General features: G+C 31.0%; 1 long non-coding RNA gene across 2 annotated transcripts in view; it reads left to right on the top strand.

Moving 5' to 3' along the window:
- The window catches only part of LOC143082072 (uncharacterized), a 33587-nt gene extending 23895 nt beyond the window's left edge, over positions 1-9692 (top strand). For both annotated transcript variants that reach the window (XR_012980260.1, XR_012980259.1), the window contains exon 4: positions 9585-9692. This is a non-coding gene — a long non-coding RNA (uncharacterized LOC143082072). The remainder of the gene's footprint in view (positions 1-9584) is intronic.
- Positions 9693-13603: the final 3911 nt, after the last annotated feature.

The raw sequence follows: 13603 nt of genomic DNA, 5'->3' as shown, positions 1-13603 counted from the left end.
CAGTACACCTTACTCCTTTCATAGGCTACCATCAATTTTTTTCTGTATGATAGTAAATGGTCCAAATTTATGCCTATTGAGACTAAAACTAAATGCAAGTTTTCCATTGAAAAGTGAAAAAAATTGGCCATCAGACCATATTGTCTTTCAAAAAATTTAAATGCAAGAGTCCTTTTGCAATTAGACTTCTTGTATCATAACACCTTAGCATAGAATATGTCAATATGGGCTACCGCCTAAATCGACCCTTAATAATTCTCAGTACTACATGGCCCAAGACCATTTTATACTCGTGTGGTATGCTTTTTGTAACTTTTCTATACATTTAAAGTACATTTAATATATATGAAAGAATAATTTAGGCTTAAAAAACTTTAAAAACTTCAAATTGGTGGAGAAAAATGCATATTTATATAAGGCTTCCCTGAATTGGAAATTCTCTATTTTCAGGCATAGGATCATATACATTTGACTTTGGAATAATTACAATACATCTGATAAATAAAATGAGTGTTCAGATGCTTTTAATACTTAATAAATAATATTCAAGAGCATTTAAAAAGCAAATTTTTGCAAAATTAAAAATTTTTTGGCCAAAATCTTGACAGTTGAAGATATTTAGTTTATACGTCAAAAATAAACATCCAAATGTCAATACTAAAATGACCCTAGTTTCTCTAATATATGCCATATGGCCATGAAACTTTACAAATTATCTCATGATTGCCTAAGCTTAGGTTATGCAAAGTTTTATAAAGATTGGTCAAGTCTTTCTGTCCTATTAGGTCCAAGGACACAGTTATCGTCCTTTGGTTTTCGTTATCTACGAATATAGTCCCTAGTGTAAACAGTGTATAACTTGCATGTTTTATTTGATACACTTTCCCAATTTATTTCTTGATAAAATAAATGCATGAAATATTAAGTAGGGAGGTGTAATTACATGTTAAAAAAAAATGGGTGCTGAATCTTTATGTTAGTAAGTAGTGATTTGGTCCAGTTCAAAAAGGTCAAATTTTATCACGTCTGAAGCTGTCAAACTGAATTTTACACCCCTTAACACAGAATTCTCTATATTTTTAGTTAGAGCTGGTAGAAGTTTCTATAATTTTGATATTATTTGTCTCACTGGTAGTACACTACACTGTAAAAATCTTTTTGAGAAAGAGCAGGTGCGATTTTTTTAATTTGAATTTATTGTCTTAAAGAAATGCACTACGAAATAACTGTGTTCTCGGGCCTAAGAGATGGATTCCTGAAATCTAGATTCTGTACTTTGGCAAATTTCCTGAATGATTTGCTGGTTTCAATTTGTGAAACTCAATCAAAATTAGTAAAGGATTTACATCTTTGGTTTACAGAAATTCTGTTGAAATGTGCCATTTTGGCATTCTACGGCTATAAATAAGCATTTTAAAGCAGTTTACATTTTATGCCTAAGAGGCATGCTGACTTTCTATCTGACAGCTTTTTAGTTCCTGATATTTGTGTTTCTATGCTTAAATCAAATTGATTTAACCATTTGTGAACTCTGAATGTAGAGAAAAGTAGATTATCACAGAAAAAAATTACAGCATATTTTGTATTCATGGCACCGGTTAAACGGACTTAGAATAAATTGATGCATGTAAAATGTGAAGAGCTTTGTACATCAAATCTGTAGTCCATCTTAAATATTTCACGAAATCTGTAAAAAAAGCTCTTTACAATATTCAGTACACCTTACTCCTTTCATAGGCTACCATCAATTTTTTTCTGTATGATAGTAAATGGTCCAAATTTATGCCTATTGAGACTAAAACTAAATGCAAGTTTTCCATTGAAAAGTGAAAAAAATTGGCCATCAGACCAAATTGTCTTTCAAAAAATTTAAATGCAAGAGTCCTTTTGCAATTAGACTTCTTGTATCATAACACCTTAGCATAGAATATGTCAATATGGGCTACCGCCTGAATCGACCCTTAATAATTCTCAGTACTACATGGCCCAAGACCATTTTATACTCGTGTGGTATGCTTTTTGTAACTTTTCTATACATTTAAAGTACATTTAATATATATGAAAGAATAATTTAGGCTTAAAAAACTTTAAAAACTTCAAATTGGTGGAGAAAAATGCATATTTATATAAGGCTTCCCTGAATTGGAAATTCTCTATTTTCAGGCATAGGATCATATACATTTGACTTTGGAATAATTACAATACATCTGATAAATAAAATGAGTGTTCAGATGCTTTTAATACTTAATAAATAATATTCAAGAGCATTTAAAAAGCAAATTTTTGCAAAATTAAAAATTTTTTGGCCAAAATCTTGACAGTTGAAGATATTTAGTTTATACGTCAAAAATAAACATCCAAATGTCAATACTAAAATGACCCTAGTTTCTCTAATATATGCCATATGGCCATGAAACTTTACAAATTATCTCATGATTGCCTAAGCTTAGGTTATGCAAAGTTTTATAAAGATTGGTCAAGTCTTTCTGTCCTATTAGGTCCAAGGACACAGTTATCGTCCTTTGGTTTTCGTTATCTACGAATATAGTCCCTAGTGTAAACAGTGTATAACTTGCATGTTTTATTTGATACACTTTCCCAATTTATTTCTTGATAAAATAAATGCATGAAATATTAAGTAGGGAGGTGTAATTACATGTTAAAAAAAAATGGGTGCTGAATCTTTATGTTAGTAAGTAGTGATTTGGTCCAGTTCAAAAAGGTCAAATTTTATCACGTCTGAAGCTGTCAAACTGAATTTTACACCCCTTAACACAGAATTCTCTATATTTTTAGTTAGAGCTGGTAGAAGTTTCTATAATTTTGATATTATTTGTCTCACTGGTAGTACACTACACTGTAAAAATCTTTTTGAGAAAGAGCAGGTGCGATTTTTTTAATTTGAATTTATTGTCTTAAAGAAATGCACTACGAAATAACTGTGTTCTCGGGCCTAAGAGATGGATTCCTGAAATCTAGATTCTGTACTTTGGCAAATTTCCTGAATGATTTGCTGGTTTCAATTTGTGAAACTCAATCAAAATTAGTAAAGGATTTACATCTTTGGTTTACAGAAATTCTGTTGAAATGTGCCATTTTGGCATTCTACGGCTATAAATAAGCATTTTAAAGCAGTTTACATTTTATGCCTAAGAGGCATGCTGACTTTCTATCTGACAGCTTTTTAGTTCCTGATATTTGTGTTTCTATGCTTAAATCAAATTGATTTAACCATTTGTGAACTCTGAATGTAGAGAAAAGTAGATTATCACAGAAAAAAATTACAGCATATTTTGTATTCATGGCACCGGTTAAACGGACTTAGAATAAATTGATGTATGTAAAATGTGAAGAGCTTTGTACATCAAATCTGTAGTCCATCTTAAATATTTCACGAAATCTGTAAAAAAAGCTCTTTACAATATTCAGTACACCTTACTCCTTTCATAGGCTACCATCAATTTTTTTCTGTATGATAGTAAATGGTCCCAATTTATGCCTATTGAGACTAAAACTAAATGCAAGTTTTCCATTGAAAAGTGAAAAAAATTGGCCATCAGACCATATTGTCTTTCAAAAAATTTAAATGCAAGAGTCCTTTTGCAATTAGACTTCTTGTATCATAACACCTTAGCATAGAATATGTCAATATGGGCTACCGCCTAAATCGACCCTTAATAATTCTCAGTACTACATGGCCCAAGACCATTTTATACTCGTGTGGTATGCTTTTTGTAACTTTTCTATACATTTAAAGTACATTTAATATATATGAAAGAATAATTTAGGCTTAAAAAACTTTAAAAACTTCAAATTGGTGGAGAAAAATGCATATTTATATAAGGCTTCCCTGAATTGGAAATTCTCTATTTTCAGGCATAGGATCATATACATTTGACTTTGGAATAATTACAATACATCTGATAAATAAAATGAGTGTTCAGATGCTTTTAATACTTAATAAATAATATTCAAGAGCATTTAAAAAGCAAATTTTTGCAAAATTAAAAATTTTTTGGCCAAAATCTTGACAGTTGAAGATATTTAGTTTATACGTCAAAAATAAACATCCAAATGTCAATACTAAAATGACCCTAGTTTCTCTAATATATGCCATATGGCCATGAAACTTTACAAATTATCTCATGATTGCCTAAGCTTAGGTTATGCAAAGTTTTATAAAGATTGGTCAAGTCTTTCTGTCCTATTAGGTCCAAGGACACAGTTATCGTCCTTTGGTTTTCGTTATCTACGAATATAGTCCCTAGTGTAAACAGTGTATAACTTGCATGTTTTATTTGATACACTTTCCCAATTTATTTCTTGATAAAATAAATGCATGAAATATTAAGTAGGGAGGTGTAATTACATGTTAAAAAAAAATGGGTGCTGAATCTTTATGTTAGTAAGTAGTGATTTGGTCCAGTTCAAAAAGGTCAAATTTTATCACGTCTGAAGCTGTCAAACTGAATTTTACACCCCTTAACACAGAATTCTCTATATTTTTAGTTAGAGCTGGTAGAAGTTTCTATAATTTTGATATTATTTGTCTCACTGGTAGTACACTACACTGTAAAAATCTTTTTGAGAAAGAGCAGGTGCGATTTTTTTAATTTGAATTTATTGTCTTAAAGAAATGCACTACGAAATAACTGTGTTCTCGGGCCTAAGAGATGGATTCCTGAAATCTAGATTCTGTACTTTGGCAAATTTCCTGAATGATTTGCTGGTTTCAATTTGTGAAACTCAATCAAAATTAGTAAAGGATTTACATCTTTGGTTTACAGAAATTCTGTTGAAATGTGCCATTTTGGCATTCTACGGCTATAAATAAGCATTTTAAAGCAGTTTACATTTTATGCCTAAGAGGCATGCTGACTTTCTATCTGACAGCTTTTTAGTTCCTGATATTTGTGTTTCTATGCTTAAATCAAATTGATTTAACCATTTGTGAACTCTGAATGTAGAGAAAAGTAGATTATCACAGAAAAAAATTACAGCATATTTTGTATTCATGGCACCGGTTAAACGGACTTAGAATAAATTGATGCATGTAAAATGTGAAGAGCTTTGTACATCAAATCTGTAGTCCATCTTAAATATTTCACGAAATCTGTAAAAAAAGCTCTTTACAATATTCAGTACACCTTACTCCTTTCATAGGCTACCATCAATTTTTTTCTGTATGATAGTAAATGGTCCCAATTTATGCCTATTGAGACTAAAACTAAATGCAAGTTTTCCATTGAAAAGTGAAAAAAATTGGCCATCAGACCAAATTGTCTTTCAAAAAATTTAAATGCAAGAGTCCTTTTGCAATTAGACTTCTTGTATCATAACACCTTAGCATAGAATATGTCAATATGGGCTACCGCCTGAATCGACCCTTAATAATTCTCAGTACTACATGGCCCAAGACCATTTTATACTCGTGTGGTATGCTTTTTGTAACTTTTCTATACATTTAAAGTACATTTAATATATATGAAAGAATAATTTAGGCTTAAAAAACTTTAAAAACTTCAAATTGGTGGAGAAAAATGCATATTTATATAAGGCTTCCCTGAATTGGAAATTCTCTATTTTCAGGCATAGGATCATATACATTTGACTTTGGAATAATTACAATACATCTGATAAATAAAATGAGTGTTCAGATGCTTTTAATACTTAATAAATAATATTCAAGAGCATTTAAAAAGCAAATTTTTGCAAAATTAAAAATTTTTTGGCCAAAATCTTGACAGTTGAAGATATTTAGTTTATACGTCAAAAATAAACATCCAAATGTCAATACTAAAATGACCCTAGTTTCTCTAATATATGCCATATGGCCATGAAACTTTACAAATTATCTCATGATTGCCTAAGCTTAGGTTATGCAAAGTTTTATAAAGATTGGTCAAGTCTTTCTGTCCTATTAGGTCCAAGGACACAGTTATCGTCCTTTGGTTTTCGTTATCTACGAATATAGTCCCTAGTGTAAACAGTGTATAACTTGCATGTTTTATTTGATACACTTTCCCAATTTATTTCTTGATAAAATAAATGCATGAAATATTAAGTAGGGAGGTGTAATTACATGTTAAAAAAAAATGGGTGCTGAATCTTTATGTTAGTAAGTAGTGATTTGGTCCAGTTCAAAAAGGTCAAATTTTATCACGTCTGAAGCTGTCAAACTGAATTTTACACCCCTTAACACAGAATTCTCTATATTTTTAGTTAGAGCTGGTAGAAGTTTCTATAATTTTGATATTATTTGTCTCACTGGTAGTACACTACACTGTAAAAATCTTTTTGAGAAAGAGCAGGTGCGATTTTTTTAATTTGAATTTATTGTCTTAAAGAAATGCACTACGAAATAACTGTGTTCTCGGGCCTAAGAGATGGATTCCTGAAATCTAGATTCTGTACTTTGGCAAATTTCCTGAATGATTTGCTGGTTTCAATTTGTGAAACTCAATCAAAATTAGTAAAGGATTTACATCTTTGGTTTACAGAAATTCTGTTGAAATGTGCCATTTTGGCATTCTACGGCTATAAATAAGCATTTTAAAGCAGTTTACATTTTATGCCTAAGAGGCATGCTGACTTTCTATCTGACAGCTTTTTAGTTCCTGATATTTGTGTTTCTATGCTTAAATCAAATTGATTTAACCATTTGTGAACTCTGAATGTAGAGAAAAGTAGATTATCACAGAAAAAAATTACAGCATATTTTGTATTCATGGCACCGGTTAAACGGACTTAGAATAAATTGATGTATGTAAAATGTGAAGAGCTTTGTACATCAAATCTGTAGTCCATCTTAAATATTTCACGAAATCTGTAAAAAAAGCTCTTTACAATATTCAGTACACCTTAGGCCTAAATTAAAATATTGTTTGTTTGCCCTTTTCCGACCCTATGTTTTGAAACAGGGTAGGTAGGTAGGTAAAATATTTTATTTTTTCCCCAAAAAATAACTTGGCTCAGTATATTATTTTTCATGGGTAGGCAGGTAGGTTTAATATTTTATTTTATATACAAAATCAGCATAATGTCATTTTTTAGATATAGAAATATCATTTTTGTCTGTTTTGTTTTTGCAAATAAGTTTTCTGGGACTATTAGTTTTGAAGAAAAAAAATATCACGTAGAATGTGAAGCACATATATTCATATGCACTACTATTTTGTTTTCAAATATCAAAATATAGAGCTGTGCCTCATATCTTCAACTTTTACATGCCTGGAACTTTGAACTTGCACTTATATTCTGTACTACGTACCTTGTACGCTTACCTAAGGTTTTCTGTAAGAGATAACTTTGTACTGGTAAGATATGTCCGGACAGACATACATTACTAGTAGAAAAAGTCCCTAGAGTGTTAAAAATTTCGTGTGTGCCTTTGTTTCCAATAAAAATGCTACAAGAATTAAAACTCAATTGTCACGTAGTTAACATCGCATTTATAAATGATTTGTATGGAAAACTTGGCGATTTTACTGCCAGATATTCTCTTCTTTACAGGGTTTTGTCACTTTTGGTTCATGTCAGATATAAATAATATAGCGGCATCGTTAACTTAATCGTCCTGATCTGCGCATCACAAAAGGCCATTCCTACATAGAATACAACGTCCGTTTACAAATTAGTTTGTACACATGTAGATAATTTTGTATCAAACAAACTTTTTTTATAAATGAACCCTGCTCTTTAAGTATAAAGCCTTAAGATACAGAGTAACGTACGTTATATCATGATTTCCTCAATCTCAAACAAATGCTTTGAAACTTCAAATGCAAGTGTTCATGTCAAACGCCCAGGTGATACCAAGCGGACTGGACCTTATACGTTAAAGATAAAACCCGAGGATTCCGGTAAAAAAGTTTTGAGCGGGGAATACAAATATAAGATTTTTGGTAGGAACGAAAAAATAAAATAAAATAAAATCTTGCTGGTAAATACAAATAAAAGAATTTCAGGCGGAACGAATTTATAGGGTCGGTCGGTAAAGGGCAAACAAACAATATTTTAATTTAAGCCTTACTCCTTTCATAGGCTACCATCAATTTTTTTCTGTATGATAGTAAATGGTCCAAATTTATGCCTATTGAGACTAAAACTAAATGCAAGTTTTCCATTGAAAAGTGAAAAAAATTGGCCATCAGACCAAATTGTCTTTCAAAAAATTTAAATGCAAGAGTCCTTTTGCAATTAGACTTCTTGTATCATAACACCTTAGCATAGAATATGTCAATATGGGCTACCGCCTAAATCGACCCTTAATAATTCTCAGTACATTCCCAAGACCATTTTATACTCGTGTGGTATGCTTTTTGTAACTTTTCTATACATTTAATATATATGAAAGAATAATTTAGGCTTAAAAAAATTTAAAAACTTCAAATCGGCGGAGAAAAATACATATATATATATAAGGCTTCCCTGAATTGGAAATTCTCTATTTTCAGGCATAGGATCATATACATTTGACTTTGGAATAATTACAATACATCTGATAAATAAAATGAGTGTTCAGATGCTTTTAATACTTATAAATATTATTCAAGAGCATTTAAAAAGCAAATTTTTGCAAAATTAAATTTTTTTTGGCCAAAATCTTGACAGTTGAAGATATTTAGTTTATACGTCAAAAATAAACATCCAAATGTCAATACTAAAATGACCCTAGTTTCTCTAATATATGCCATATGGCCATGAAACTTTACAAATTATCTCATGATTGCCTAAGCTTAGGTTATGCAAAGTTTTATAAAGATTGGTCAGGTATTTCTGTCCTATTAGGTCCAATGACACAGTTATCGTCCTTTGGTTTTCGTTATCTACGAATATAGTCCCTTGTGTAAACAGTGTATAACTTGCATGTTTTATTTGATACACTTTCCCAATTTATTTCTTGATAAATTAAATGCATGAAATATTAAGGGGGGGGGGGGGGTGTAATTACATGTTAAAAAAAATGGGTGCTGAATCTTTATGATAAGTAGTGATTTGTCCAGTTCAAAAAGGTCAAATTTTATCACGTCTGAAGCTGTCAAACTGAATTTTACACCCCCTTAACACAGAATTGTCAATATTTTGAGTTAGAGCTGGTAGAAGTTTCTATAATTTTGATATTATTTGTCTCACTGGTAGTACACTACACTGTAAAAATCTTTTTGAGAAAGAGCAGGTGCGATTTTTTTAATTTGAATTTATTGTCTAAAAGAAATGCACTACGAAATAACTGTGTCCTTGGGCCATGTGTGTAGTTCATTATAATCATAGCTGGAAATCGGAAGAAAAATCAAATGACACTAGTTATAAGAATTTCAATGTACAGAATTTGAAGGAGCAAACCTGATATAATATGCAAAGATACCAAGTCTTCTTTCTCAAAAAACTCAGAATTTACAAACAGCGGTTTAACTGTCTTAGTCAGTTGGTAGTTGTTGCATTTGAAAAGCAAACTGTAAAAGTGGACATCTTAAGCAGAATAACTAAAACTATAAACAAGTAGTTTGTTTATTTGAATTTATTTATTTATCATACATTATTATGTGCAGGAAAGAAATGCTTATGCTTTGTTTTACTTACAGAAACTTTGTGAAGCTGCTAAGGAGGGAAACATTAAAGATGTGGAATTATCTTTGAAGAATGGAGCTAATTTGGAAAATAAAAGTATTGGTGTAAGTGAATTAGAAATATTTAAAACATATAAAGATATTTACTGACAGTACACACAAGATGAATCATATATAAATCCCCCTGGTTCATGTTATTTGTTCTGAGTGATTCATTGATAAACAGAAAATATTGGTTATTACAGGTATTTCTGTATTGTACATAAGACTGGAGTAAGAAACATTGTAACACAACAGCAATACACCTAACTAAATTTATTAACAAAACATTGATGTATACCACACCTATCAACCAGAGGAAATCGTGGATAAATTACCAAGGAGGTAATAAAATTACAAAAGTATAAAGAGAATAACTTGGCAGAAACAGAAATACTAAAAACTATATCAAGAAATATTAAAAGACAAACAACAATCCCTAAAACATAGCAGCTAAAAAAACATAAAATATGTCATTACACCATTTTGTACACACTACACGGAGCAGCTCAAAAAAACATAAAACGTCATTACACACTACACAGAGCAGCTCAAAAAACATAAAACATGTCTTTGCACACTACACAGAGCAGCTCAAAAAACATAAAACATGTCATTACACACTACACAGAGCAGCTCAACAAAACATAAAACATGTCTTAGCACACTACACAGAGCAGCTCAAAAAACATAAAATATGTCATTACACACTACACAGAGCAACTCAAAAAAACATAAAATATGTCATTACACACTACACAGGGTAACTCAAAAAAACATAAAATATGTCATTACACACTACACAGAGCAGCTAAAAAAACATAAAATATGTCATTACACACTACACAGAGCAGCTAAAAAAACATAAAATATGTCATTACACACTACACAAAGCAGCTAAAAAAACCATAAAATATGTCATCACACACTACACAGAGAAACTCAAAAAACATAAAATATGTCATTACACACTACACAGAGCAACTCAAAAAAACATAAAATATGTCATTACACACTACACAGAGCAGCTCAAAAAAACATAGAATATGTCATTACACACTACACAGAGCAACTCAAAAAAAAATAAAATATGTCATTACACACTACACAGAGCAGCTAAAAAAAACCATAAAATATGTCATTACACACTACACAGAGCAGCTCAAAAAAACATAAAATATGTCATTACACACTACACAGGGTAACTCAAAAAAACATAAAATATGTCATTACACACTACACAGAGCAGCTAAAAAAACATAAAATATGTCATTACACACTACACAGAGCAGCTCAAAAAAACATAAAATATGTCATTACACACTACACAGAGCAACTCAAAAAAACATAGAATATGTCATTACACACTACACAGAGCAGCTAAAAAAACCATAAAATATGTCATTACACACTACACAGAGCAGCTCAAAAAAACATAAAATATGTCATTACACACTACACAGAGCAGCTAAAAAAACCATAAAATATGTCATTACACACTACACAGAGCAGCTCAAAAAAACATAGAATATGTCATTACACACTACAGAGCAGATAAAAAAAACATAAAATATGTCATTACACACTACACAGAGCAGCTAAAAAAAACATAAAATATGCCATTACACACTACACAGAGCAACTAAAAAAAAACATAAAATATGTCATTACACACTACACAGAGCAGCTCAAAAAAACATAAAATATGCCATTACACACTACACAGAGCAACTAAAAAAAACCATAAAATATGTCATTACACACTACACAGAGCAGCTCAAAAAAACATAAAATATGTCATTAGGCCAATTAAAATTAATTGATAGATTTTCATCCCGACCGCCCCTCTGAAATCTTCCCGCCCCGATTTTTTTTATTTTTGAGAAAATTACGATTTCCAGATTTTGTTCATTTCCGTTACTGGTAACCGTCGATAATTTCGTTTCATGTGAAACTTCCTGTTTCTAGTTTCGGTTTTCGTATTTCTTAGAGAATTCTTACTGAATGATTAAGTCTATATATTCTGTTGATATATGATGACAACATCATTTACCGAGAATAGAGATTGATTACGAGAAAGGCGTGAAATATTCGGGTTACGAGTAATACGCTGTGTCTAAGAACGCAAATCGCAGTATGTCACAAATGACACAAATGTTTGTGAGAAAAACACCTTGGATATCTTTTATTTATACAATGACTATGTGTCAAGAAATTTGGACTGGGAATGAAACCCAAAAGCGTAAGAATTGTGGAACACGTTTGACTGGAATACAGAAATTGACACAAGCATGAACTTTATAGATTGGTGACCGTATTTTGAGTTCAGAAAATCGACAAACATACACATTTTTAATTTATTAATTTATAGCAAGCTCTTAGATTTTAATAAATTTTTCCATGCCTTTCGTTTTTTGTAGAAAAACAGCAATCATCCTCTGTCCCAATACCCACGATAGAGTCATTAAACAACTTTATGTTCTACATTGTAATCATATTTGCATCTTGCATATTCAGGACCAACCCTATTATTTCAACACTGTTTGAGTTTTCATTTTATTCCGTACTTATCGTACTCGTGTTGCATACCAATGCCTTTGTTTCATTTTATTAGGACAAAAAAAAACATTGCTTAGAAAGCAAAATACATTTGATATAGATAGTTCAACTTCAGAGAGCATTTCTCCACATTTCTGTTGTTTACTATAAAATAGGTTTCTAAAGTGGCAATTACATGTAGAACAGTGGTTGCCAATCAGATATATATATTTACGAATTTGAAAAAGCGGCATCAGCATATGGAGTATATGTGTCTCAATTGATACGTTACTCTAGAGCTAGCTAAAAGTACCTTAATTTTGTTGAACAAGGAATACTGCTTTCTCAAAAGTTGCTAAGACAGGGCTCATAATGAATCAATCAAATTAAGGTCATTACTCAAGCAATTTTATGGTCGCCATCATGAGCTGATTGGCCATTATGACAAAAGAGTGTCAGAAATCATATCTCAGTGATATTCTTCCTCAATCATAACAACCTTCTATCATTACCGAACTGAACAAAGAAATAACATGATGGGTGCCATATATGGTGCAGGAAATGCTTACCCTTCCGGAGCACTTGATTTCACTCCTGGTTTTTAGTGGAGTTCGTGTTGTTTCCTACTTATTATTTGTAACTGTTGATGTAAATGTATTTTGGTTTTATGAGTCTTTGGTTACTCCTTGGTTTTGATTGTTATTGTCTTATTCACGATACCTTATGGATGTATTTACATGATATAAGCTTATTATTTCACTTGCATATATGAATAACATGTGACAAGAAGGTTTCATATGAAATCAAATTTAAAAAATAAAATCCTCCCACCCGCCCCTTTTTTTTCAAAAATTTGGATAAAAATCTAATTAATTTTAGTTGGCCTTACACACTATACAGAGCAGCTCAAAAAACGTAAAATATGTCATTACAAATTACACAAAGCAACACAAAAAAACATAAAATATGTCATTACACACTACACAAAGCAGCTAAAACAACATAAAATATGCCATTACACACTACACAGAGCAACTCAAAAAACATAAAATATGTCATTACACACTACACACAGCAACTAAAAAGAACATAAAATATGTCATTACACACTACACAAAGCAGCTAAAAAACCATAAAATATGTCATTACACACTACACAGAGCAGCTAAAAAAACATAAAATATGTCATTACACACTACACAAAGCAACACAAAAAACATAAAATATGTCATTACACACTACACAGAGCAGCTAAAAAAACATAGAATATGTCATTACACACTACACAGAGCAACTCAAAACAACATAAAATATGTCATTACACACTACACAAAGCAACACAAAAAACATAAAATATGTCATTACACACTACACAGAGCAGCTAAAAAAACATAGAATATGTCATTACACACTACACAGAGAAACTAAAAAAAACATAAAATATGTCATCACACACT

Source organism: Mytilus galloprovincialis, chromosome 7 (genome assembly GCF_965363235.1).
Source record: "Mytilus galloprovincialis chromosome 7, xbMytGall1.hap1.1, whole genome shotgun sequence".
NCBI classification, from domain to species: Eukaryota; Metazoa; Mollusca; class Bivalvia; order Mytilida; family Mytilidae; genus Mytilus; species Mytilus galloprovincialis.
Note: the sequence above shows the minus strand (reverse complement) of the source record. Positions and strands in the feature narration are given on the sequence as shown.